The sequence below is a fragment of the Tursiops truncatus genome, chromosome 3 (assembly GCF_011762595.2).
Source record: "Tursiops truncatus isolate mTurTru1 chromosome 3, mTurTru1.mat.Y, whole genome shotgun sequence".
Classification (NCBI taxonomy): domain Eukaryota; kingdom Metazoa; phylum Chordata; class Mammalia; order Artiodactyla; family Delphinidae; genus Tursiops; species Tursiops truncatus.
Window position 1 is genome coordinate 104,806,946 of NC_047036.1, and position 24,510 is coordinate 104,831,455.

Here is a 24,510-nt window from a genome sequence, read left to right on the forward strand (position 1 = left end):
TGATGTTGAACCTTTGAAAAATGCAGTGATGTGATTTTTTTTTTCTCTCAAGAGTTTCTCTCCAGAAGCCAGTGTTAATTTGCTGATGCCAACACATGACTAATGGGTTTTTATCTCAAAAGATTAATACACATTAAATCAACAGAGGATTAAGGACTCAGGACCGTACAGACTTTTGTCATCAGAGAATCCATGCTTTGTGATTCTGCCAGATAGGTCAGCAGTCCTCTCCTCATGAGGGACAGTGACTGGTTAGTTAGTTGGTCAGTCAGCCTGGTTGACCCTGTTATTGCCTATCCAACAGTCAGTTGTGTCTTCTTCCTTGTTAAAGAACACTGGTTTTGTTCAAGGAGCAATGTGCTCAGCCCCCAATGATAAGATATGATTTGCCTAAGCCAGTTATGGTGAATTACACCTTTGCCTATGAGTGGTTTAGGGACAAAAAGGTGATGTAATTCTGGCCAATGAAATGTAAGAGAAGTAGGGGTTGAATGGGTTGGAGGGAGAAAGGACAGTGGTTTCTGGAAAAGAAATAAAAGGAGATCAGCATGTGATAGGTAGTCCTTTGTGTCTCTGCTAATTTCCTTCCTGATTTGGGATATGGTAGTGAGAAAACTGGTGCGCGGAGCTCAGCGGCCATGTTGGGATCATGAGGGGAGACCACAGCCAGTGCTCTGAGTGGCTGAACAAAAAGATGGAAAGAGCCCAGTTTTTCCCTGGCCAAACCACTCTGCCTACCCCTGAATCTCTCTTTTTTTTCCTAAATAAATTTATTTGTTTTATTTATTTATTATTGGCTGTGTTGGGTCTTTGTTGCTGCACGCGGGCTTTCTCTAGTTGCAGCAAGTGGTGGCAGAGCATGGGCTCTAGGCGCGCAGGCTTCAGTAGTTGTGATGCTTGGGCTCAGTAGTTGTGGCACGTGGGCTCTAGAGTGCAGCCTTAGTAACTGTGGCACACGGGCTTAGTTGCTCCACAGCACGTGGGATCTTCCCGGACCAGGGCTTGAACCCATGTCCCCTGCATTGGCAGGCGGATTCTTAACCACTGAGCCACCAGGGAAGCCCTGAATCTCTTTTAATACAAATAAATGGTATGATTTTAGCCACTGTTAGTCAAGTTTTCTGTATACCGCTGCTGAAAGTATTCCATACAATTATAGTCAGTTAAGTTTGCAGGCCTGGGAATTGTTCTTGTGCTATTTTTTTGATTCATAAGAGTCACACTTGCATGTAGTAAAACAAAATGTCAAACAATATGTAAAGCCATTAAATAACAAATGAATGTCTATTATCCCAGCTCCCAGTATCCTCCACAGAGGAAATCACTTTTAATTGCTTCTGTTTTAGTCCTTGATGGTTATGACTATAATTTAATTTGCCTATTCTTCTATTCCAAACATATTATTTAAATAGTATCTATTGCCTCCCCACTCTGAAAGATGAGGAATTTATCGTCAACTTTTACTCCCTCCCCATATTTATTACATTTCCTTTATCAGTTATATTTATAATATATCAATAAACATCACTTTTCATATTTTTACTATATAAATATTAAGTGCAGCATCAAGTGAAGTGGTTTAACACCTAGAAAAAGGAATGCAATCCTATGTCACTGAACTATTCAAGGGAGCATGTTCTAGACATTGGTTCTCTTTCTTCACACTCAGATTCTTCAAAATCATGCTACACTTTTGTTGTTCATATTCAAACACTGGTTTTTTTGAACAACTATTTATTTTTCATCCTAAGTTGCTAATTGCCTTACTTTTTTTGTGGAGAGTGAAAACACAAATGTTTTCATTATATTACTAAGATATCAACTTCATCATACTATTTGTTAAGTAGAAAGTACTTTCTTAGCAGATATTAGTCTCATCAATGTCTGACTTCCTATTCTAATTTGGTCAATAATATACTCCTGCAGAACTATGAAAAGGCATGTTTTAATTGTCTTCTAGAGGTGTTGCAGACGAGAAGTTTGATGCAGTTTTATTTCAATTTTCCTGTAAATAACTTTTTCTTGATTTTTGTTTAGCTCCTTTTTTCTTTTTCTTTGGTGTTCAATTCCATAGGGATGGATTTGGAAATAAGCATCTACATATTTGCTCTGCTTAATACTCAATCTTGTCTTATGTTTTTGGTTGGTTTTTTTTTTTCTTTAGTTCTGAGAATTTTTTTCTACTATTTCTTTTTTGAGAATTAACATATAATTTACATGCTATAAAATTCACCCTTTTGAAGCATACCATTAAATGGTTTTTTGTATATTCACAAAGTTGTGCAACCATAACCACTGTCTAGTTTCAGAACATTTACATCATCCCCAAAAGAAACCCCATAATCATTATCAGTCACTCCCCATTCCTCTCTTCCCCTAGCCCCTAGCAACCACTAATCTACTTTCTGTCTCTATGGTTTCATCTATTCTGGGCCTTTCATATAAAAGGAATCACATGGCTTTTTGTGTCTCGTTTCTTTCACTTAGCATAATGCTTTTAAGATTTATCCATGTATTAGCATATATCAATACTTCAGTCCTTTTTATGGCTGGATAATATTTCATTGTATGTATAAATCACATTTTGTTTATTCATCAACCACTGTTTTTTTAATTATTTTCTCCTGTGCATTTTTTCAGTTCTCTCTTTCTGGCAGTTTGGTTCGCAGGGTGTAGTTCTTATATCAATCCCCTATGATTTCAAATTTTCATATCTTTGATCTCTTTTTTGATCAACATTTTAGTAGACTTCCTTGATTTTATTTTTCAGCCCTTCTATTACATGTAAAAAGTTTTAGCAACCATATTTTAAATTTCCAGTAACCCTTTCTTGTTTTCTGGTGGTTCCTTTTTTATAAGAAGCCTCTTTTATTTTTGTTTCCATGACCTTGAGTTCACATTTATTGAGCACCTATCTAGGTGTCCCCAGCTGATGTAAGACACCCCCAAACAGTCCTATCCAGGGGGATAAGGGACATTTCCCTAGGTAGTTGTATCCACTGGGTTGTGAATTGAATAAAATAAGGGATCTCAGTATGTCTGGTGCTCAATGTGTACTCAGTGTACGTAGGACTTTATCTCTCTTTCGCTTCTACATCAGTCAGGCCCTCTTCCTGCCTTTGCTAAGATGGAGCCAGCTTTTCCATGGCCATTCCTCTGTGCTGTCACATAAGGGGACAAACTCTCCAGGATCGCTACAGACCAGGTCAGATGTCAACAACTTTAGGCTTCTTTCCTTTTGTGGTTTGTGCTTCTTTGTTAAGTTCAGATTTATTGGGGCATAATTTATATACAGTAAAATTCACCCTTTAGATATGTTCAGTTTGCTGAGTTTTGATAAGTGCATACACTTATGTTACTACCACCATAATCAGGATAGAGAATAGTTTCATCAAAGCAAAAAGCTCCCTTGGGGCCCTTCTCAAATCTTTCATCTTGGCTGTGGATTTCTTTGAGTATTAGTGGTCAGTCCTACAGATTACTGTTACAAGTTTCCCTGCTGTGGCGTGGGTCTCATTCCCCTAAAACGATCTCCACCGCCCATCAGGGCCTATCTATGAACTCTGTGGGTGGGACATGCTGACAGGATGATTTTCCTTTAGGGTATGTGGGTGTGGAGTGCAGTTCTGCTGCTCAGAATCCACAGTCTCTAATTGCTTTGGTGCAAGGGGATGGGAGTGAGGTGGGAGAGGCTACCTGGACCAGATATTTCATAAGAGTACTTTAATTGATTACACTGATGACTGCCTTGCATGCTATTTCTACTCTTGTTTCTCGTCATCCGTATATTTATGTTCTCCTAGGACTCTGCCATAAAGGATGGCTTTTACCTCTGCCGCAGTCTTCTTCCAAATGTGTTCTGTGTTTTAACTTTCTTCACTCTGGTTTATCCAGTAATATGATCCCATCCTCTTTCTTATTACCAAGAAATTTATCAAAATAAATTTCTCACTGATATTCTTCCTCCTGGTCATGATCGTATCATGACTATTCCTGCTGTATTTCTTTACCATAAATGTCCTGTGATTTTGTGAAGGAGTAGAAGTAAGTATATGTCCTGGGTGTGCCATTTTGAAGCATAAGTCTTCAAGGGACATTCATAAGAATATGGTATATCCAAGAGATCAGCAAGTAGTCAATTACTTGAATGTATTCTCAGATGAAACATTTCTTCAGGGAAAAGAAGAAATGTGATCTCTACCTGGGAACAAGCTTTGTGACTCACATCACCTTTAGCATATACTTTGGCTCTCTGCAGTCAGGTTATTTATTTATTTTAAAATAAAATACAATAAATCCCTAATTAAAAGAAAAATGAACAAACTGTCATAGGTAGCTTCAGGAAGTGTCCCAAAGATACCTAAGTATTGACATCTTACACAACCATAATTTAGTTTTAGCTATTTTGTAAATATGGTCTTATTGTAGTTACTTCATCAACCAAATAACGTGTGGGATGTAGATGGAAGCTACAATTTAATGTTTACTAATGTGGGACCTGAAACAAGGTTGCTTGATCTAGGTCACAGAGAAATTCAAACAGGAGTCAAAACACTGGATCAAAATCTACTAGAGTGGATATAAAAATACAGAATATGCAGTGCCTTACCTTCCCTACCACTAATTTTTTGAAAAAAAAATGCTTTACAAAAGAAGAATCAATTTAAAAGCAAAAGTAAAACACCGATGTCTCATTCCAACCTATAGATTACCACTAAGATGGCTTTCATTTTTGATCTTTTTGTTCTCTTCCTTAAAGTTATAGGGCAGGGGAGGTGGGGAAGCCCTATGGAAATATTCTGTCTTTGAGTTGCCAATAAAAAAGCTTCCTGCAGGCAAAAATCTCTAGTGGATGGGCTGCAGTATCCTCACTATGAGCTCTTGTAGTTATACTATTCTGGCAATAAGAACTCTCTCTTCTAGGAGGAGGGAGGGGAAGGGAATGAGGCCGTCCCAAGCGTCTCCTGAGAGGTTGGTGCCCAGTAGGTCCTGTGTGGGGAAGCCGTCTCATTTAATCACATTTTCTTTCTTCTGGGCCTTGGCTGTGGTCACTTCTCTTGCTCCTCCTGTGGAGTACTTGGGCATGCTGAAGGACCCAGGTGCAGGGGTCTAATGTATTTGAAATGGTGAGAAGCCTGACCTTCACCTTGCTAACCCCTGTCAGGGGTTCTCTCCCACATTATAAGTTTGCTCCTGATATGTGATTTTATGCAGGTCAATGATGTTTTGGGTAAAGTGGTCACCCTAGCAGTGGATTCTAGCTGAGCTCTGTTATGAATGTCTGTCTGGAACAAGCAGCTTAACCTTCATATGAGGTGTTTCCTCGCCTATAAAGAGAGGATTGTAATACATGCCCTGCTTACATGAAGTAACAGATACACCAGGGTCTTTGTGCCTGAGTTTTGGAAAGCAGGAAGCTCTCTGTGAATGTAAGATGATGCTGTTGTGGCCTCCCTTACCCTTGCTATAGTTCTGTGCCTGGCCTTGCCCACAAAGCCCAGCTGCTCCTGTTTCTTCTGTGACCTATGGTGGCACCTGGGGCACTCATGCGTTCATGCATTCAGCTGCCTCACTGTCTGCCAGCAGTCACTTGGTTACTCACCTGTTACGCCCTCCCTGCCTGTGGGGCTGGGCGGCCCTGCAGCAGCCAGTCTCTCTGGAATTAGGTTCTGCCACATGGTCTGCCCACTGTCACACACCAAGACCTCATAAGAGTAGTCACCTCTCCCAGTCAGGGTCACAGGCCCTCGGGGCTAGCACTGAGCTGGAAAGGAAGAAAGAGTTGCAGCCCTCTCAGCATATTCAGGGAGGTGCTTAGTGAGTCTGCGTGACAGCGTACAAGGGTGAGGGCTGAGATGAGCTCACATTTGAAGAATCTGAAGAATTGGGTGTATGAGAGGATGTAGAAAGAGGCTGAGGAAAGGTGAAGGGTGTGTTAGATGCATTTGAAAGCAGCTAATGCTGTGTGAGGGAGGAGGAAGCAAGACCCAGATACGCGATCTGTGAACTTCGTGTTGCTTGTTTCTTTTCAAGTTACTTCCCCCTCTGTTCCTGCGGTATGTGAGCATGTTTCCCCCCATTGTGTCTCTTTCCCCTGCCCTTAGCTGGAAGGGGGATGGCGGATATGTGCTAGGCTGCGGGAGGGGAGAGAGGGAGTTGCACTGCCCTCTAGCTGCCATAGCAGAAACTACAGACATAACTTGGGTTACTGTCTGGTCGGTAAGAAACCTTTGAAAAACGTCTTTTTGCCTGACACTTGGGGAATTCGATTTTATAGGTTTCTTCCCGAAAGGAAAAGTGGGTGAATGCGATAATGAAAAATAGAGGCATAAATTTAAAAATGAAGGTGATCATTTATCAGTGAATTTTTATGGTGGTTAAAATTTTAGTTTTTGGTAACTGAAAACATGGTGTGGGCAGCAGATAAGACCATCATATACCTTCCTGCAGCGTGCCCATCTCATTCCCCAAGCGTTAAGTAATATGGTCAGCAGCAGCAAAAACACATATTGCTGGGGTTTCAGGGTATGGAAGCAGCCTGAAGCCTTCCATCACATTTTCTTCTCAGACCCACCCAGTTCTTGGAGTCCTGTTCCTCAGGAGCAGGTTGGAGCTAGAAGGCAGGGAGAGATGAATAAGCCAAAGTTAAGCTGGAATGTTGAAATCCTAGTATTGATAACTTGGAATCCACAGGCTTGGAGCTGGCTGCAATGCCCTCCCTCTTCAATGCTCAACCTCCAGGTGGGAAGGCAGAGACGTCAAGACTGAGTGACTGTCACAGGGAGAGACACAGGGGAAGTTCTGTTCTGGGCATCGCCAATCTTGGAATTAGTTTATAATCAGAAAAAAGAGAAATCAGTGAGTCAAGACATTTACAAAGTGAAGTGGATGAAAGGAGAGAAGGAGCAAGTGTTGAGTTTGTCAGGAAAGGAGAATGTATAATTAACTGAGCACTATTATATTCTAGGGGTCTTACGTAGTCAAATTAGTTATCCCTCCTAGCAGTCCAGTGAGCAAGGCAGTTTTATGATGCCATTTTGCAGATGAGGAGAAGAGGCACAGAGTGTCTCTTTGCCAAAGTCACATGGCTTTATGGAGCTTTGTGGGAACTTTATGGAGCTCCTAGCCTCTCTTGTTCCAAGGCTTGTGTTATTCTCTTAATGGAAAGCAAGAAAAACATATCATGTCCTAATTATCCAATAGTGCTGTGCCACTTTAGTGCTGAAGAAGTGTCTGAGGCCATCTACTCTACCTCTTTCAATATATTCACATCATAGTTGAAGAGACCAAATTGCCCAGGGTCAGGCAAGATAGGCTTGGAGTGTTTTCCCATCTCAGTAAATGACATCATCATCTACTAAAGTCTTCAAGCCAAAAATCCAGACTCCATCTTAGTGACTCTCCCTCGCCTTACACATGGGATCCATCTTTAAGTCCTGCAAGTTCCAACTCGAAAGCATTGAATCCTTCCCCTTCTCTTGCCTGAATTTAGGCAGCAGTCTCCTAATTGGTATTCATAACTCCACCCTCCACCCATTAGACATAATGATCTTTAAAACATGGTATCTGTCACTTCTCTGCTGAAAGCACATCGAATACTTCCTATACTCTTAGATTAAAATCTAAACTCCTCATGTGGCTACTAGGCCCTCCATGAGCTAATCCTTTTCTACTGAACTCACATAGGGTCCCTCTCCATCCTGCTGGCTGTTTCTTGCCACACTGGTCTTCTGTGCCTTAGACATGTTGAACTCTTTCTCATCTTAGGATGAGATGCCTGAAACACTCTTCCTTAGAATCTGTAGTATCTTCGAAATACATCAATTCTCTGCTTAAATATTAGAAAAGCCTTCTCTGACAGCCATATTCCTATTACCCCCTACAGGTACTATCTATCACATTACTCCATTTCTTTCTTTTTTGGCATTTATCATTATCTATAATCTTGTTTACTGTTTTTCTCTGTTGGAATGTCAGCTTCTTGAAGGCAGGGACTTTACTGTCTTGTTCATCATTGTTTGCTAAGGCTTAGTCCAATACCTGACTTATAGAAAAAGCTTTAAAATATTTATTGATTGAAAAAAATGACCAAATCACCTTGGGCTTCTTGATTCCAGGCCAGTGTTCTTTCCTTCACTAGCTGACGAAGATAGAAGATTTGTGACATACTTGGGAGATTGAAAACAGCAAGTTTGCCCCCAACAGCTAGTAGAGTCAGGAGAATGGAGAACTGGGAAGGAGACAGAGAGCTTGAGCACAGGATGAGGACCGTGGGAAGGGAGATCAGGGATTGAGTCTCCAATGCACTGTGCCAAGATCCCCAGGGAACATTTCTTGACCTACCCACAAACATTTGTGATGGAGTCTTATTACACATAATAGCAAATTCCAAAGCAGCAGTGACAGCAGAAAAGAATGAAAGGCTATGGAAACAAGTCCTGAGAAGAGAAAGTAGCTTTTGGACAAGACTTCCTTCATCTCAGCATTTTTCATGGATTTTAAATAAGGAGTAATATTTTTATTTGCACAGTTATCTTGAAAAATAAAAATTATCTAGTTTCAAAATGGAAATGATTAAGGCACACTTTTAAGTTTTTCTTGCTGTTTTATATTTCTAATAAGTGCAGTGGTTACTCCACCCCTCCCCCACTGCCCACGTATTGGAGGCATATTCTGAAGTATCAGGAATCATCTTACCCATTTTGCTAAAATTTCCTCTAAGTAGCTGAATACAGCTTTAAAATCCTAAGAATTATATCAACAGTTACTCATTGGGAATTTATTATGTTCACTCCTGTGAGCCTTGACCATGCATGATACTCAGACTTGGAGAATCTCAGGGACAGACTCCATGTTCTGTTTTTTGTAGTGTTTCAGGGCCGGGACATAGCAGGCCCTCGCAAAGTATTTGCTGGTAAGTGAATACATATATGGTCCTATGCTGGGTACCTGGGAAACAGTCACTGTCCTCAGAGTGCACAGTAGATGTTCAATACATTTTTTTAAAGGTGTGTGTAGTGAGGGAGCAGATAGGAGAGCGTAGCACAAGGTAGTGTGGGTAAATACCCCAAGAAGAGAAGTCATCAGTAATTTGGAGATGAAAAGGAGGAAATTATGACTTACAATTTCAGGATCAAGGAGAGTTTTGTGAAAGGAAAGTGCTTGAGGGTTGAAAAAATGGACACTTATTTACTGTGAGTGAATGCATTTTGCAGAAATGCTGAGCAAAACTGAGGCAGAAAAGCCTCGTGAGCATAGGATTCACGCAGGAGAAGAAAAGCCAGTGTCTGGGGCACCAGGCTGAGGAGACTGTGCTGCTGAGGCTGAGGCTCCAGTAGAAGGAATTGGTACTGGCAGTGGGGATGACTCCTGAATCACAAATGGAGTGTGCAAGATACTCCTCTGAGGCTTTATCCCACCTCGCTGAAGTACATTCAGTCTGTCTACTGCGGATTCTCTTTCCCTCCCTCGGCATCTCAGAAACTGCTGTGGTTCCTTGAAACACAGAGGAACTGCCCCTAACTTTTGGCTGATCATGGGAGTCTCCTTGTCAAAGCTGTCAAAGACCCTTAAATGGCAGTTGTTCTCTTTCTGTGCTCTTTTGGGGCTGCAGGAATCTTTCTTTACATGGGAACCCCATTGTCCAGGGTACAGCCTCCTTCATTCCACCACACAGCCAAGCCCCTCAGAGGCTCTCTCCTCTCCCCCAGGTACTGCCGGGAGTACGATGGGCATCCCTGCTGTTTGCAGACACCACCGTGCCTTTCTGGTATGGGGCTATGTCTGTTCTCTTCTTCGCTGCACCTGCTTTTGCCTCTGTCTCCCATGGAACTCAGACTCCTCAAGACCAATCAGCCAGCAGGAGTATTAGGGAGTTTGCCTTCAAGATTCTACCACAAAGCTCCCCCGAAGTAAGACGGCAGTTAACCTTTCTACTTGCTTAGAATAGGGGAGGAAAACACTGGTCAAACAAATCACAGATTAATAGCTCAATAAAGTATCCTACGTATTCTTAATTGAGTGGAAAATGAGAAGCCACTGAATGTTAGTAAGTAAGAGTATTCCTATTTATGTTCATTTTTTTTTCTTCCACTATGCTGAGGATGGGGGGAAAATGCAAACCAAAAATAAAAACATGGTGGAGGATGTTAGAATTTGGAGATTTGGTAGACACGGCCTTAGAGGGAATCTGTTTAACATGGCCAGCTCATCTCCTGGCTGCCCACCCCCATTTTTCCCCCTACTTTGTCTAATCAAGTGATAGGGTTGACAGGCTTCCTGTTATATCTAGGTGAGAATCAACTCTTCATTTTTTCCTGGACATTACATTAACTTTACAGGCTATTTAAGGAGAGATTTTTACCTAAGACCATTTTCAAACAGGGCTTCTGGGTGGGTAGAAATTGCACTATACCTCAGGAAACAGAAAACAGTGACAAAAAATGAGAGGTTTTATTATTCTTGCTTACATTTGGAAGTAGGAAGTCTAGAGCGGATACTGGGGCTCCGTGAAGTCCACGGGACCATCCTATATTTCCATCCAGTAATCCTTACCATGTTCTTGGGGCCTCAAGGTCACAACACGGTTGTTCCGCCTCAAATGATGTTTCCCTGCAGGATGAAGGGTAAGGACGAAGCATCCAGGCAGCCGAGTCTATTTGCCTTTTAAAAGCCTTCCCAGAAGTTCCATCTGGTGACTTTTACTTATATTTCACCCACCTGAACTGTGTCACATGGCCATTCATAGGTGAAAGGAGGCTGGGAAATGCAGTTCTCATCAGGCACACTGACAGCCTGAGAAAAATTAAGGATCTGTTAGGAAAGAAGGGGAAATGGATACTGGGTGGGTAACCAGCAGTGAAGGCCACATTACATACCATTTTGCCTTCTTATTCAAGTTAATGTGCCTTCTGGAAGAGCAAACCAAATTTTAGCAAACAAAAGTAAATCTGCAAACACCCACCCAAAGGCAGAGTGATTTTCGTATTGGTATTTCATATTATGCATATTACAGTTTCCCTCCATCAGCACAGATCATCCTGACTTGATAATATTTGTGGATGCATACATGTGGTTATTTATACAACTGTCTCTAATGGCTATTTCTTTATTGAGCATTATTAGTGCTTTTCTGTGCTCTCACTTTTTACTTTTCTATATGTGGACCCGCTCAACTGTATAAATACTTCAACAACCACTTATTTCTAGCTCCCAAATCTTTTTGTCTGAGCCAGTCCTTGCTAATGACTGTGCAGTCCAATATACCTAACTGCATTCAGGATAAAGACTTAGTCTCCCAGTTGCCTTAATTTCAACACACCCAAGTGAACTTATTGTCTTTCCTTCACAAACTTCCACCTCTTCTGTGTTTTCCCACCTTGATGAATGTCCATGCCCAGGCCAGGAACCTGGGAGTCATTTCAGAATTCTCCCTCGCGTTTCTTCCTCCTCACAACCATTTGATGTTAGAGTCTTGTCCAGATAGTGTACCGAAAACTCTCATATTTGCCCTCTTCTCTCTAACCCATTGCCACCTCTTGAGTTCGCCTAGCTTGGACTAGCTCCTTTTAGCTATATTTTTGCCACAATAAATATCTGTTAGATTTCTTCCTCAGCTTTGCATGTATCCAGAATCTGTAGCTCTCTGTGTTATTTTTCAAATTTCTTTATTTTATCTAGATGACATTGAAAAAATACAAGCAATTGTGGATTACCTGAGTGGCTGCCTTACAACTGAGAACTGACAATTGATTTCAGTGCCTGCATGTGTGTTTGTGTTTTTATTGTACAAATGGGCATTACTATAATTATCAACAGCTGACACAGAAAAGAAGGCAGAGACTTTGTAGCCCAAAACAAGGCAATCAGGACACATGAAGTTCAATGAAGTCACTATCTTTTGTTATATTAACATAGGTTTTATCCTAGTTCAAGTAAGGAAAACCATCATGTGGCCCAAGTGGTTTAAGTTGCTAAATTCAAAAGAACCTGTATTCAGTAGCCAGTCCCATGTTAAGAGTGGAAATTTGTTTCCATACAAATGATGTCATCTGTCACATTGAATTAATACCATTCATTTGAATGTCATTTTTGTTTAAATTTAATATGCAAATTTGTATAATTATGTAAGAGCCATAAGCATAAGATGCTTACAGCTAGTTTTAGGTTTGCACAAATATAAATATCAATACACTAAACATATCTAAGTGGCACGTCAGGTCTTTGAGAACTTCTTCTTTTCAAGAGGGTACATACAGGAAAGGAAACCATCAACAAAATAAAAAGAGAATGTACTGAATGGGAGAAAATATTTGCATATGATATGACAGATAAGGGATTAATATCTAATACATATAAGCAGCTCATACAACTCAACATCAAAAAACAAACAACCTGATTAAGAAATGGCAGAAGAACTGAATAGACATTTTTCCAAAGAGGAAATGCAGATGGCTAACAGGCACATGAAAAGATGCTCAACATTGCTAATCATCAGGAAAATGCAAATCAAAACCAATGAGATATCACCTCACACCTGTCAGAATGGCTATCATCAAAGAATACAGATAACATATGTTGGCGAGGATGTGGAGAAAAGGGAACCCTCATGCACTGTTGGTGGGAATGTAAATTGGTGCAGCCACTGTGGACAACAGTATGGGGGTTTCTCAAAAAACTAAAAATAGAACTACCGCATGACCCAGCAAGTCCGCTCCTGGGTATATATCCAAAAAAAAACCAAAAGCACTAATTCAAAAAGCTACATGCACCCCAATGTTCATAGCAGCATTATTTATAATTGCCAAGATGTGGAAGCAACCTAAGTGTCCATCAACAGATGAATGGATAAAGAAGATGTGGTATAGCTATATACAATGGAATATTACTCAGCCATAAAAAGAATGAAACTTTGCCATTTGCATCAACATGGATGGCCTTGGAGGGCATTATGCTAAGTGAAATAAGTCAGTCAGAGAAAGACAAATACTGCATGATACCACTTATATGTGGAATTTAAAAAATACAACATACTAGTGAATATAACAAAAAAGAAGCAGACTCACAGATAGAGAGAACAAACTAGTGGTTACCAATGGGGAGAGGGGCGGGGGGAGGGACAATAAAGGTGTAAGGGAGTAAGAGGTACAAGCTATTAGTTATAAAGTAAGCTACAAGTATATATTGTACAATATGGGAATATAACAATATTTTATAATAACTATAAATGGAGTACAACCTTTAAAAATTGTGAATCACTGTATTGTACAACTGTAACTTATGTAATATTGTACAACTATACTTCAATAAAAGAATTAAAAAATGGGTGCAAAAAAAGAGGATGCGTATATTTCTCAAGTGGATTGCAGAAGGGTCAGCAAAAGTTTTATGTAAAGATATGGAGAATAAATATTTTAGACCTTGATGGCCATACATTGTCAGAAGTCCTTGACTGATGGTATAGCGTGAAAGCATCATGAATATTATGTAAACAAATGAGCATGGTTGAGTCCATTAAAACTTTGTGTACAAAACCAGGCAGCAGGCCGATCTGGACTTCACGTACAGTTTGCCGACTCCTGGCTTAGAGAATACGATCCCACCCAGTTCCTTAGCTTGATGTACACCTCTGTTCACCTCTCTAGACTCATCTTCTACCCGCTCCTCCAAACCTTCCCTGTGCTCCAGCCACAGGGAGCTGCTTGCATTTCCCAAGCATGTCACAGTTTCCCTGATTCCATGCCTTAGCAAATGGTCCCTGTGACTTCCCTTACCCAGCTTCTTAACCTGACTAACTCCTACTCACCCTTGACTTAAAAATCGCTTCCTCTTTGAAGCTGTCTCTGGCCCCTTGTGGCTGAGCTTTTGTTCTGTCTTCTCCCTCTGTTCTTTTTTATATTCACTCTGCTCCCCTGACACTCTCATTGGTCTTGTGATTGGGCACTTACTGGACTATTTCACTGTCTTCTCTTTTAGACTGAACTCCCTCTTCTCTGTAGTATGTGCTGCTCCACCCTTATAATTATGGGTTCCTACCTCCACATTTAGAGGATCAATGGAAGGAAGAGAAGGAAATCAGAGTGTGAATTTCTTATTGACTTCGTATTAGTCCAAAGAAAGTGAGAAGAACCAGAAATGTCTGAGTTTTCCTTAAATTGGCAAAGTTAGGTATTCTTCCATCTGTGGAAATGGGGGCTTGTGAGCTAAGTCAGTTTTGAGGAAATGAAGATTTATGTACATCTAGGTTTTGTGACTGTTAAATTTATGCCTGTGATGGAAGTTATTTAACTTTGACAAATGGAAGGAATCAGATGAAAAATAAAAGACGACAATGAAGAAAAAGAAGACATACCATGTATGTTTGGGGTATTGGTAGGTGGAGTGGGTTGGAGGTGTAATAGTTGAGGTTTGGGGGCAGGAGGACACCCAGAGCGGGTGTTGAGGGAAGCAAGCCCAAGAGTGGTCTTAAAGGGTAGGGCTGGGGCAGTTACCCTGAGCCCTGGGAAGGGTGAAATTTTAGGACTCAGGGACCAGCCATATTGGACTTTCCCTCCCTCTGTCTCTTTGCTTCTCCCTGCTCCCTTCCTCTATTTCTGTTTTCTCTAGATGTTTTCACCCTGCCTGTCTTTTCCTGAGCCATCCAGGATATGGTACTAAAGTCAAGGCTTTGTTACTTACATTTTCTTTTCTTTTCCCTATTCTAAAATTTTAGGATAGGTCAGTTGACTCCTTTGTTCCTAAACGAAATAGTAACAATTCAAGTCACTTCTAACTTTGAGAAATTTTCATTTTTGTCTATATCACTTGCAAGGAAAAACAAAAAGATTTCCACTATGGCTACACATTTTAGGAAAAACTCAAATCATAAAAATGCAAAGTTAAGGATTACTCTTTTGTTCTACTTGATATTATAATTATTTCACTTAAGGGAAACAATAGTCCATATATTAAAAATTGGATAATTTTATTAAGCCATGAATGACTAACAGTGAAATTTCCATAGGGAAAAGAAAGTTATTGTTTCAAAAAAGGGTAATGGGATACAATCAGGGAAAACAACTAGGGCTGCCATCAACACCACACAGACAAATACAAATACAAGACAGTGGGTAAGCATACTGTAGCTGAGTTCCCTAAGCAGAAAAATATCTTAGAAAATTTAAAACCATGTTGTAATTGTAAGGTTTAAGAAGTGATTCTGAGACTAGGCTAGATCTTTGACTAGACCTCTGAGCACACCTTTTTCTAGTTGTGATTTAGATCTTTCCATGGGCGTGTAAATACTATATGTACACTTACTCACCAGACAGATCACATACATATCACTAATGATCAGGAGGTAATAAAATCCTCAATGGGAAATGTCACTGGACACATTTCGTTGTTAAGATTACCATTTATTATTTGGGAAATATAAGTGCTTGTTATCTGATGTGAAAATCAAACTCTTTTGCCCTAAGTAGTTCTCACTAGATGATGATGTTAGTGATTTTATGCAAACATGTTGACATTTTACCACATTATATTTCTAACAGGGTCAAAATTTCAGACAATATTTTTATAAAGAAGACCTAGGTTCTTCTTTTAGTCAACACATGGAGTTTAATGGTCCTTCACTGCAAACATCATCATTGCACCACTGAGAGCTTGTTGTGTGCATTGCATGTGTAGCAACTCAGTACTCAAGCCAGACATATGAGTGCTAATGATTACCCATGTCACAGATGTGGAAGCAGATCCAGAAAGGGCAGGTAACTTGTCTAAGGTCACACAGGTTGTGAGCCGCAGGGCCAGGATGACATCCCCGACAGTCTGGTTCCTGAGGCCACAAGCTTCACCTTCATACTTTACTTCTTAGGATTCTAATTCCCAAGTGTGCCAATTTCTAATTGCTGCAGGATATTTATTCCCAGTCCATGTCTATTTATGATCTATATCTACCTTCCGTGAATAAAACCGACAAAGCTTTGTCTGTGTAAATGACCTATGTTAATGTCTTTTGGCATTAAGATACTCATGGGGAAATAGAAATTATATTGTGCAGTCTTTGTCTGGTTTCCTCATTAATGGATTATGCCTATAGGATATGAATCCAAGCAGTTGAAAAAGTGAAAGAATCATCATTAATAGCCGTACGACTGACATCATATGGCTCCCGATGTGATACACAGAGAGGGACACAATACCCTCTATGTAATGGTACTGCCAAATGTTTCACCTGAATCTAATCATGAGGAAACAGACAAACCCACATTAAAGGACATCCTGCAAAGTAGCTGGCTTGGACTCTTCAAAGGCATCCATGTCATGTCAGACAAAAAGGCTGAGGAACTCTTTAAGATTGGAGGATAAAGAGACAGAACCAAAAAATGCAATGCATAATCCTTGTTTGGATTCTGGGTCAGGGGGAAAACTACCTATAGAGGACATTATTGGGACAAATGGGAAGTTTTCGAATATGGACTGTATATTAGATAATATTACTTTTCCTGAGTGTGATAATTGTGTCGTGGTTGTTTAGGAGAAAGACTTTGCTTTTAGGAGATAGATGATGAAATACATATATTTACACACACATACACATATGTAGAACAAGTTATCAAAATGTTAACAACTAGTGAATCTAGATTAATGACAAATTGGTGGTGGTGTACTATTCTCACAACGTTTCTGAAGGTTTGAAATATTCATAATTAAATATATATATATGTGTATGGGAGCAGGGAAATGAGTGGGGATTTAGATAAAACAAGATTAGCTAGTCGGACATGGTTAAAGCTAAGTGTTGAGTACGGGAAGTCCATTATATTATTCTGTCTACTTTTTTAATATATTTGAAATCTTCCCTAATGTTTCAGTCAGATTTCATGGTGCTGATTCTCAATACATGATGAACGTAAACTGCCATGACAGATTCTGTCTCTCCCTTTCTGTGTCTTGGCCTCACCCCCATTTCTCCCTAGCCCAACTACTGTTTGCCCTTGCCAGCATCCTGACTTCTCTTCCCATTTATTATCCAGACTGAAGCCAAAGGGTTGTTTTTTTTTTTAATGCAAAGTTGATCTTCCCAGGCTCCACTTAAAACCCTTCAAGGTCTGCCCATTGCTTTAGGAGAAAACTTACCATCCCTGCACAGCCTGCCTCTCCTTACTCTCCACCTCCTTTCCCTAGGTTCTGGGCGCACAGTCCTTTCAGGTTTCTGATTTTTACCCCATCCTTCTCTACTCCCATGGAGAGGCTCGTCCCTCTCACCAGAATGTGCTTTTCCCTCTTTACCTCCTTAGTGCTTATTTGTTCTTCAAATATCACTTCTTCACAAAATCCTTCCTTCATCTATCTGTTTAGGGTAAAGCCCCCAGTATTGTCTTCTATGGTGGTAGGCATATTTCTCTGGTGACATTTATCCCAATTGGAATTATAGTTCTCTGTGATTGGATTAATGCTTCCTCTCTCACTGGGTTGCAAGCTCTCTCTTGTATTTTGTTTTGCTGACCATTTCTTCCGCTTACCATTGTGTCCAAAATAGGTGCTTGGTATTGGTACATAACTTTTATACATATTTTTTTAAATAAGGTTTTTCCACTAAAAATATTTAGAATTTTTGTCGTTATAGAATTCTGGTGTGCTTATCTTCAAAAGGATAGGAGATTGTCTCCTAAAGTTTAATTTCAGTTCTTAATTTGTTGTGATCCCTTTGACAATATAGAAACATTACTGTCATAATGCTCCTTGAAAAATTGGTTGTCACTTGGCCTCTGTTTCCTTTCACAATCAATATGACTTCATGCAAAACAATGTAGCAGTTCGCATCATTCCATCAGTCCCCATCAAAGAAATACTGCTTTCCAAAATTAAAATTGTGAATCAACTCACAGGAGGATGTCGTCAAATAAACAAAGAACCATTACTTATATTACACTGCCAAGTTTTTGATAAGCTTAATTCCTCTAAATGCATTTAACTTTAATGAAGGGTCATACAATTTAATAACAACATAAAATGGAATCATTTATCTTTCCAATCCTAGACATTGGGCACATGTCTTCTTAATACATTGTTTCAAAATGCGAAAGTTTTTTTTTCTGTCTCCTTCAGATTCGTCTCTCCTCATTTCTATGTATGTAGCTTGGGGAGTGATCTATATGTACAGGTTTAATTAAATCACTCATCAGACTGTAGTTTTCACGGTTGGAAATCCCAGGGATTTGTTGTTTCAAGTTCCCGAGGCAATGATATTTACATAACCCAATAAAATTTGGTAATTATTAGTATATTAGTCAAGATTATTTCAGTCGCAAGTGATATAAAACCAAATTCGAACTGACTTTGGCAAAAAGGGGAATTTACTGGCACATGCAACTAGGGAGACCAAAGGTGATTGCTGGTTTTGGGCTAAGATGAGGATGGGGGCTCTCCTCATCTCCCCGCTTGCTTTCCTCTCTGCTAGCTTCAGTCTCAGGTAAGCATGGCAATGAGATATTCATGGAGCAACAGTAGGTTATTCATGGATAAGAGGTGATCTTTGAATATTTTTAAATGGGGCAAGGGGCTCCAGCTGAGCAGAAGCTGGGATTTGGAGTCTGTCTGTGTGACTTGTACTTTTTCTTTTCTTTTTCTTTTTTTGGTTTAAAGAGAGGTTGTATTAAAGGCCCCTGGGAAAGGGACAGGTGGGGAGGCATTACTTGGTGCTATCTCTCACATGGCTCAAGGACTAGTTTTTGATCCCTGTGGAAAGTAGAATTATAACAGATGATGAAGTCATTGTTTTTATGAAGAATTTTGTAAACTATGAAGGGAATGCAGCATGGTTTTTTGGTGTATTAAGGGCGTGATAGCTTTGAAGTGCTCCCAGGAGGCAACATTAGTGCAAGATAGGACAGCATCTCACAGAGAAACAGTGATAAGTCGAAAGTTTCATTTCTGAACACACTCTGGAGGCTTCCAGAGCTACTTAGGTCCCTGGTGCACAGAGGCAGAGCAATGCAGATTACAGTGACAATAAATTCAGCCCCTTGTTTTGTGGAGGATGTTTCTAATAAGTTTTATACGGATAGATTACTTGACCTCAAAAAGTTTCTTATAGAGAAGAAATAGTGCAGAAGACATTGTCAGAATTAAAACAGAGTGAGTGAATGTGAAGATACAAAGAAATAGGGTATTATGTGTTGACAAATATTTCAATTTGATAATTCAATAAAAATGCAACTTATGTAGCAAGTCAGTGGCATTATCCAGGGGTGTTTTTCACTTATTGCTTCTAAGAAGGTCATGTTATTGCTCTGTATGGGCTTTCAAAGACAGAACCAGTGTTAGAAGAGCCATTTCAGACATGCTGCAAATAACTGAGCAACATCGAGATTCCTCACATCGACAACACTCGTCCTGTATAAGCTCGTCTCTGGTTAAAAGCATTCAAATTTTTAAGAAACATGTATAATGGAATTGTAGGGACTTATACATTCAAATCAGTCATGTGGTCTGCAAAAGTTAACTGTAAATTGTAATCTAGGTAAAAGCCTCTGTTACTTTTGTTTGTATAAGCTCGGATCCTAAATAAAACAGCTGCCAGCAGAATGCTCATTAAAGTGGATTTAAGATTCCAAACGAAAGGTTATTGATTTCAAAAGGGATAAATACCTCTAAACCATCTGAAGTTATTAAATTACCAATCATCTGAAGTTATTAAATTACCAATTTAGTTCGTTTAGTTTTTTTTTTTTTTTTACTATCTTCGTTGTTTCGTAAGTAAACAGTATAAGGTGTTATGCTTGAAATGAAACTGAAAGATACCAGTCAATAGTTATTTTCCACAGACATTTAGAAATTAATGATCTGCTGAAAAATGGTGATCAGTTTTGATCTCCTTTGCTCCAAATTCCTGGCTCTTATAAAAAATATAGCCTACTTCATGTCTATGAGAAGGGAAGATTAGGATGAGGTTAGATGATAAATTTTTAGCCACCAGCATGTAGCCAAAAGAGCCTGGCTTGGTCCTATCACATTTCCCATGTATATTTATGTACTGTACCATTTGGGTATTATAATAAAAATTTTTATCTGTCCCTGGAGGCAAAATTGAGTTATATATTAAATGGTTATTTTCTTTGTTTTCTGCTTAGGTATGCATGTAATGTGGTAGCATAATATATATTCCACACTTGTTTCATTCCTGCAGAGAGATAATATTTTTGCAGCTGACAGAGGAAAGACAACCTGTGCTTCCAGAATAAGAGAGAACATATTGACAGTATAAAATACAGATGTTCCCTGTGTTTTTTCTACTTCATGGTTGTATTCAGCAGAGGTTAACTTTCATGGGCATATTTCCCTATTTCTTGTTTAGGCAGTTGGACACAGAAGTCCACAATAAATTCAGGATTGCAAAGGTGGTTTCAAGGAAAGTATTTCAAAATGTTTTCAGTGGGAGGAAAGTAACTTAAAAATGTGTTTCCCCTTCCTCCTCACAAGGGACTCTTTTCATAAGATTGTTGGAACCAGAACAACCTTCCTACTTCTCTATAAGGAAGGAACTTGAAGTATATCCAATTTTTCTTTTAAAGAATTTTAAGTGGGAAACAAAAGTAAAATTTTCTTGTCACAGTCTAGGAAAAATAAGTGGAAACTGCTGTGACAAATATGGTATCCTAATCACATGCTTGATGCCTTCTTCTTTCCAGTTTCAGAAAGAAACAACCCAAGGAATGTAAAAGGAATATAGAAAGATCATTTATGCATCATAATCGGAAACTTTTCATCTGCATCCCTGAAGCTAAAGAGTTAGAGATGGAAATGGCACAGGTAGGAGTAAATTAAGGGGACACTGATGAGCCACTATTCACATTTTGGGTGTTCATCCTGGAAAAATTCATTCTTACTCTGTAAGAATAAGAGAAAAATTGCCAGGTAAATTGAGAAATTCAGTGGTTCAAATGAGGGGGATAAAATGTTGAGTATTTAGGTTAAATAACCTCTAGTAAAACAGTTGCTATAGAATAAAGGGAAGAACTTGGGGGTGGGGAAGCTAATTTTCTTAGGTTCAAAAGCATCATATATTACTTTTGTTTGAAAAGTAAAGTAAAAATCAAGAACCAAAAAATAGATCTTAGAGATAAAAAGAAGAATAACTATGGGACATTCTTCTAGAACTCTGAGAGTTGGGAATTCAAGAGAAAAGTTGAGAGGCAGAAAAGATTGAAGCAGGAGAAGCAATATTGTTGTTACAGAAGTTCCAGAAGGAGAAAATAGTATGAATGAATGTCAAGAAATAATTAAAGAAAAAACATTTCAGAGTAGAAGGATTCATTGTTTATATGGAGAAAACTTACCAAAGACTAGGCAGTATAATGAAAAGGAATCATACCCAGATGGTTTTCCATGGCCTGAATAATGAACAAATGCTGGAAGCAGCCAACTGTGAAAAAAAAAGGTCACTAAAAAACGTCATTAGACTTTTTATTTGCAACACTAATGCCAGAAAACCTCAGAGAAAATGTAAAGACTTCTGAAGAAAAAGCATTATGTTCCAAGAATTATAGACTGAGCCAAGCTATTACCTAAATGCAAGGACAAATGAAAACCTGGTTCAGATTTGTAAGAATTCAGAAATTATATGACTCATGTATGCTTTTTAAAAAATATAACTTAAAGTAGACCTTCAAGCAAAAACTAATCAAAATACAGAATTTAATAAAGGTAAAGCTATGTTTTTAGAAAAACGAGCAGTGAGAAGTAAATTTAGATTTAACACTAAAGAATTGTTTTTAATGTGCCTGTGAAACTAAGTTCAATTTATAACAAAGAATTTTAGAAAGAAAAAGGTATGCTATAAACATTCCCTAGAGATGTCAGGTGAGGAGAGAGGTGGAAAAGAGAAAGTAAAATATGATAAAGGTTTAATGTCAAACAAGGAGGATCCATATTTGTAACTATGAATTTGGCATTGACATTGATAAAGAATAAATTAAAACATGTTTAAAAATTTTTTTAAAACAAAACCAATTTTAAGTGAGACCATGAGAGAAAAAAGCACATAGCCCCATTATTCAAAAAGGTGCCAGTGTGTGTATGTGTGTGTGTGTGTGTGTGTGGTTAGTGGGGGAGCAGCAAGAAAATACAGTGAAATGAACCAATGAAGTAAGATGCAAGGATTAAAAAGATAATAGTTTCCTCTTAGATGTTTACTTCCAGGCTGTCATGGAGTAACTGCTACTGAATTTACTCTACCATTTAAAAACTGAACAAAATACATGGTGACAATTTTTAGGCATTGGATAATAGGCAGTACAGGACTAGAGTCCTGGAAAGTCTGTAAATATGAGATAAGCACCACATTCAACCTTATTTTATGTCTGGGGGCACTTCCCAGGATGTGGCACAAGGAGGTGAAGCCCGAGAGAAGAACATCAGTCTCACTGAGCTGAGGAGGCAGAAATTAAAACAGAGGGGTTGTAAAGGAGGAGCTGGAATTAGCAGAATAGGATTCCAGAGAGGAGTAAGCTGTACAGATGAAGGTCTCAGAAGTCAGTGTGCAGATTCTCCTTAGCTCTTTGGCTGAGAGCTGGTCTGGGATTTACATTTATAGGTTAAGATTCTATAAGAACCTGAGATCCAGCAAGACAGCAGCTGCAGTGGAGCTAAGAAATAAATGGAAATGCCAGAGGTTATGCAGTGCTAAAAGATATTGAAGTTTTGGTCCAGTCATAGTGGAAAGACTTCACTGAGCATATCAGTCATTAAATTGAGACCTCAGAAAGGTCACTTTTTAGGAGCCAGGAGTAAGACCATATCCCATGGTTAAGGTCAAAATTAATATACGCTTGCCCAAACAAAGCATAAAATGAAGCCCAAAGAATCAAGAGAATTACCCAGTTATGTAGCTGTTGGCCAGAACAAATGCTACACCGTTAAAGGAGAGACAGCAAAATCCAAATGCTCTACCATATGTTATCCATAACATACAACATTCAATAAAAGCACTACTACATATGCACAGAAGTAGGAAAAAGGGACCCATAATCAAGACAAAAAAGCAAGCAATAGAAAGAGATCCTGAGATAATTCAGATTTTAGAGTTAGGACATAATTTTTAAAATGGTAATTATAAACATGTTCAAGAATTTAAAGGAAAACATGGACATAATGAGCAAAGAGGTGGGAAATCTCAAAAGAGAAATATAAACTATAAAAAAGTTTATATTAAAGTTTATATCAATTAAAAATACTAGAAATGACAATTTCCCTCAATGCCTTGAGATTAGACACTGCAGAATAAAAAGTTTGAAAACAGATCAATAGAAAATATCAAAACTAGAAAACAGAAAATAGATTTTAACAAATGAGCAGAGGCTCAGTATCTTATGGAATAGTATCACTTGTCCCACATGTAATTGACATCTCAGAAGAAAAGGAAAAGGAGAATGGGTCAGAACTATTTAAAGAAATAATAACCAAAAGTATTAAAAACTTGGTGAAAAAAATCATTATGCAGATCTAAGAAACTCATAAAACCCAAGGTGTCATATGTTTCAAAATATTCTTCTAGAATGGAAGCTAAAAATATTTTAAGATGAATGTAAACTGAGGAATTTGTTTATAATAGTCACGGCACTAAGAGAAGTGCTAAAGAAAGTTCACTGGCTTGAATATAAAACTTAGAATTATAAGAAGAAATAAAGATTGTTGAAAATTGTAAATATAAATAAATTTTATTTTCTTATCTTTAAATTTTTTGAAAAGATAATTGACTGATTTGAGCAAAAATAATAACTGTGTTGTGGCATTTCTAACATATGTGATCGTAAACTATGACAATAGCGTTAAGAATTGGGTGGGATAAATGGAGTTCAACTGTTGGAAGATTCTTATATTTTACATGACATGGTATAATATTAATTAGAGGTAGACTGTGATAAGTTAAGGATGTGCACTGTAATCCTAAGAGCAGTCACTAATACACACACCCACATACAGAAAGAAAGGGAGAGAGAGAAAGAAAAGGAGGCAATAAAATCGAGTATTCAAAAGTATTTTATTGGCCAAAGAAAGCAGAAAGAACCAACAAAGTAACAAACATGAGATGGGACAAATAAAAAACAAATTGCAAGATGGTAGAATTAAACCCATTAAACCATATTAATAATTATATTCAATGTAAATGCACTAGATGTTCCTATTAATATTAATAAGTTTCACAATAAAAAGGTCAGTTTGTCAAGAGGATACAACAATCTTAAATGTGTATACATAGCTCCTGGAACACCTAACTATTATTAATTCAAGGATGACTCAACACAAGGAAATCCATTAATGTAATTCATACGTAAATAGATCAAAGGAGGAAAACCTCATGACATTTCAATATGAGCAAAAAATGCATTTGCTAAAATTCAATAATCACTCGATTAAAAACAAGTAAACAATAAGTCTTGGCAAGCTAGCAATAGAAGGAAACTTCCTTAAGCTGATAAAGGTTAGCATATACCAAGAGCAAATATCATATTTAATATAAAACAT

At 38.5% G+C, this 24,510-nt stretch overlaps 1 protein-coding gene across 4 annotated transcripts in view; it reads left to right on the top strand.

Annotated features, from left to right (window-relative positions):
• The window catches only part of MEGF10 (multiple EGF like domains 10), a 372,223-nt gene that overhangs the window by 138,496 nt on the left and 209,217 nt on the right, over window positions 1–24,510 (top strand). For 3 of the 4 annotated variants that reach the window (XM_073802466.1, XM_073802465.1, XM_019924338.3), the window contains one exon: window positions 20,676–20,796. The exons of the other annotated variant lie outside the window; for it this stretch is intronic. The gene's annotated coding sequence lies outside the window, so the exon portion shown is untranslated. The remainder of the gene's footprint in view (window positions 1–20,675; window positions 20,797–24,510) is intronic. 4 annotated transcript variants of the gene reach the window in all.